Raw genomic sequence first — 4,892 nt, 5'->3', positions numbered from 1 at the left:
TACTGGGTGGACTCAGGGCCTGAGACTGCATTTTGTTCCTTCTCTTTGTCATTTTGTATACCTGTCTTCTGACCTTTGGTGTAGAGCTTAGATAGTTATTACCTTAGCACCAGGTCTGGATCTATGAAGTTCAGATTCCTCCAGGTGGGTGTTGTTTGGATCTGGCTGCTGTGCTCCACTTCTTTCTGCTGCAGACGTTAGAGTTGAACCCTTTGTGTTTCTCTGGCAAAATGTTCTGCTCCTGAATCAGCTGGGTGGGTCTTGCCTCTAGCCTCTTTGCAGGGAGCTCTGCTGAAGGATTCCGTGCTGACCCTGAATGCAGCCTGGGTCAAATGAGGATCCCCGCGCCCGGGTCGTCTCATTCACTCGCCTGGCCTGCGCTCTGGGTCTATTCAGGATCCCGCAGCCTGGGTCGTCTCACTCACTCGCATGGCCTGTGCTCCGGGTCTGTTCAGGATCCGGAGGGCCTGGGTCGTCTCACTCACTCACCGGGCTGCACTCCGGGTCTGTTCAGGATCCCGTGGCCCCAGGTCGTCTCACTCACTCGCCGGACCTGCGCTCTGGGTCTATCTATTAGTTAATTTCTTGATACTAGTCTTTTTTTTTTTTTTTTTTTCCAGAATCGGGGATTGAACTCAGGCCCTTGCGCTTGCCAGGTAAGTGCTTATTCCACTGAGTATTTTTTTTTTTTTTAATGAGATGAAATCTCATCATTGTTCTAATTTGCATCTCTCAAATAACCAATGATCTTGAACATTTTTTCATATATTTAATAGCTATTTGTACTGATTCATCTGAGTAGTGTATAGTTATCTCAGATAACCATTTTAGGATTGGGCCTTTAAATTTGGAAGGGGTCTGATCTTTTTGAAGACTAAAACTAGATCCATGTTGATCATCACACACCATGTCTTTGCCTACACCTACCCTCTCTCTAGCTCTCTCTCTCTCTCTTTTATTTTTGATTTCTTTTTCGTTTTAGTTTTTTTTTTTTTGGTGGAACCAGGGATTGAACTCAGACCCTTGTGCTTGCCAGGGAAACACTTATTCCACTGAGCCATCTCCCTTGCCTTTCTTTTTCTTTTTGAGACAGGGTCTCTCTATGCAGTTAAGGCTGGTCTTGAGATGACTTTGTGACCCAGGCTGATCTTGAACTTGCAGGGATCCTCCTGCCTCAGTCTCCCAAGTGCTAGGATTACAGGCATGTGTCATCATGCCCAGCTTACCTATTCTCTCTTCCAGCAGAATTAGCATTTCTGTTTTAAGTTTTTGTTTTGTTTTGTTTTTGGTACTGGGAATGAAACTCAGCACCTCCTGGTTGCCAGGCAGGTGCTGAGCTGCTGAGCTATCTACCCAGCCACTCTGTTTTACTATTTAGATCTTTGATCCATTTTGATTTTAACTTAGCACATGGTGATAGACATAGATCCAGTTTTTTTAAATTTTTTTAAATATTTATTTATTTATTTATTTATTTATTGTGTATGTGACCAGCTCAGCCCACCAGGGGGCGGGCTGGCTGGCATGTGGTGCTGGGGGATTGAACCGCGGTCCCTTGTGCTTTGCTAAGCTTGTTCTAAGTAGGTGCTTTAGACCACTGAGCCATCTCACCAGCCCAATAGATCCAGTTTTAATCTTCAGTATGTGGAAAGCCAGTTTTTCCAGCGCTATTTACCAAAGAATATTTTTGGGTCCTTTATCAAAGATAAGATGGCTAAGTGTGTTTGGAGTTCTAACTGCATTTTCTAATCTGTTCCACTGATCCATGGATCTGGTTTCTTGACAGCACCATGCTGTGTTTATCATAAAGCTTAGCTTTGTAGTATAATTTCAAGTCAGGGCTTGTGATGCCTCCTGCCTTGTCTTTGGTTCCCCAGAAATGTTCTTGTAGGTCTCTTCTAGTTCCAAATGAATTCTAGGAATATTTTCTCTAGTTCTGTGAGATATGCTGTTGGAATTTTGGTGAGTATTGCATTAAATTTGTATAAACAGTTTTGGAAATACACCCACTTCACTATACTGGTTCTTTCTATCCAAGAACAAGGAATATCTTTCCATTTTCTGATATTCTCTTCAATCCCCTTTTTTCAGAGTATTGTGGTTTTCAGTGTAGAGGTCCTTTACTTTCTACAATAAATTAATTCCTAGGTATTTGATTGGAGGGAGTGCTACTAAGAAAAGTTTTCCCCTACTTCTCTCTCAGTAAGTTTGTTATTGTGTACAGAAAGACTAATGATTTTTGAGTGTTGGTTTTGTATCCAGCTATGTTATCAAATTTGGTTATTAAATCTACAAGTCTTTTGGTGGAGTTTTTGGGGTCTTTTATGTGCAATAGGTCATCTGCAAATAATGCTAATTTAAATTTTCCCTTTTCTATCATTATTTATTTTGTTTCTTTCTCTTGTCTAATTGTTCTGGTTCATGTTTCCAGAACTGTAGTAAAAAAGAATAATGACAGTGAACATCCTTGTCTTATTCCTGATTTTAGAGAGAAAGCTTTCAGTTTTTGTCCAGTTGGTAGGATGTTGGCTGTTGGTTTGTCATAGATGGCTTACATCAGATTGAGGTAAAGACCTTCTTCTTCTTCCTTTTTAAAAATGTTTTTGGTTGTTACAGGGTTTCACTATGTAGCTCAGGCTCATAGTGATCCTCCTGTTTTCAGCCTCTCCAGAGCTGAGATTGCAGCCATGTGCCACCATACCTGGGCTTGGTCACTGGCCCAGCACACTCTGGGGGTGAAACCAGCATCACATGTGGGACTAGGGATCAAACCCTGCTCCCTGCACTTGCCAAAACAGGCACTTAGTCTACTGAGCTATCTCACTGAACTTCAAGATAAAGACCTTTTATTCTAATTTTTGTATGCTTTTTTTAAAAAAAAAATCATAAATGGGTGTTGGACTTTGTTAAGTGCTTTTTCTACATCTATTGAACTGATCGTGTGATTTTTTTCCCTTGGCTCTGTTACTATGGTATATTATATTCATTGATTTGTGTATGTTGAACCATCCTTGCATTCATGGGATGAATCCTACTTAGTTATGGTGTATAATCTTCTTGATGATTTGCTGCATTGTTTTCCAATCTATATTGAGGATATTTGCATGCATGTTCATTAGGAAATTGGCCTGTAATTCTCTTTTTTGGTTGAATCCTTCTCTGGTTTTGGTATCAGGGTAATGCTTGCTTCCAGGAATGAGTCTGGAATATTGCTCCCTTTTCAATTTCATTAAACAGTCTGAGGAGTAGCAGCATTAGGTCTTCTCTAAATTTCTTGTAGAATTCAGCAGTGAAAATGTCAAGATCTGGGTTTTTCTTTTTGTCAGGTTTTTAAGTACATCTTCAATTTCATTAACTGATATTGATTTATTTAGAATGTTTATATCTTTGTGTGTGTGTATGTGTGTGTTACTGGAGATTAAACTCAGGGCCTTGTGCATGTAGGCAAGCACTCTACCACTGAGCTATATCCCCAGCCTAGAATTTTTGTATCTCCTTGACACAGTTTTGGTAACTCATATGTATCTAGGAATCTATCCATTTCTTTTTTGATTTTTTTTTTTTTTTTGGAACCAGGGATTGAGCTCAGGTCCTTGTGCTTGCCAGGCAAGCACTTATTCCACTGAGCCATCTCCCTGGCCCCCTATCCATTTCTTCTTCCTCTTTTTTTCTTGTCTATTTCTTCTTCATATTCTATCTTATTGCAATACAGGTTCTTAAAATAGTTATGAATGATCTACTGGATTTCTTCAAGATCCATTGTGATTTCACACTTTTGATTCCTAACCACATGGATTTGAGTCTTTCTTTTTTGGATAAGATTGTCTAAGGGCTTGTCAATTTAATTTAATATTTGAAAGAATCAACTCAATTATTGATTACTTGTATTGTTTTCTTAGTCTAATTTCCTCCCTGGTATAAGTTTTGGACTTGACTTGCTTTTCTTTTTTGAGAAGTTTGAGATTAACATTAGGTTGTTTATTTGAGTATATTCTATTTCTCTGATATGTGAATTCACTGCTATAAATATTTCTCCTCTGACTGTTTTCATTGTGTCCTATGAGTTCTGGTGAGTTATAATGGCATTACCATTTAATTATAGAAGATGTATAATTTCTTCTTCAATTTCATCTGTGACCTAATGGTTGTTCAGAAGGGTGCTATTTATTTCCTTGTGTTTATGAAGTTTTTGTGGTTTCTATTGCAATTGATTTCCAATTTCATTGCAGTATAACATGAATGGGATAATGTCAATTCATTCGCATTTACTTAAGCATGTTCTGTGAACTATTATGTGGTCTACTTTGGACAGCAACCCATGTGCAACTGAGAAGAGAGTGTATATTCTGATGCTGTGAGGTGGGGGGAACACTCTGGAAGCAGCTACTGAGCCTATTTGTTCAAAAGTTAAATTCAGTTCTAATAGTTCCTTATTGATTGTTTTGTGTAGTTTATGTATTTGCGACAGTAGGGTATTGAAGTCCACCATTCTAATTGTTAGTGAAAAGTTGCTTTTCATGTCCCTTGATGTTTTGTTTTATATAAGTAGGTATACTGGTATTTGGTGTTTTATATATGTAGGTGCACTAGTATATATTTAATGATAGTTATCTCTTTGTGAGTTGTTTCCTTCAATGTACATAGTGACCTTTATCTTTTTCAATCAGTCTTGGCTTGAAGTTGACTATGTCTGCAAATAGAATAGGTACCTCTGCTTTATGATTTCACATGGAATACTGTTTTCCATCCTTTGACTTTCCATCTATGGATTTTTAAAATTAAACGTTCTTATTTTTATTTGTTTTTTTTTTTTATTTTAGGGAAGGATCTACAGGGTGTTCAGGGTCTCACTACTAGATTGGACTCAGTGGCCTTCCTGTTTACAGCCTCCC

This window comes from Octodon degus, unplaced genomic scaffold (genome assembly GCF_000260255.1).
Source record: "Octodon degus isolate 3935 unplaced genomic scaffold, OctDeg1.0 scaffold00104, whole genome shotgun sequence".
Taxonomy (NCBI): domain Eukaryota; kingdom Metazoa; phylum Chordata; class Mammalia; order Rodentia; family Octodontidae; genus Octodon; species Octodon degus.
The sequence above is the reverse complement of the archived record's forward strand: the minus strand, read 5'-3'. Positions refer to the sequence as shown.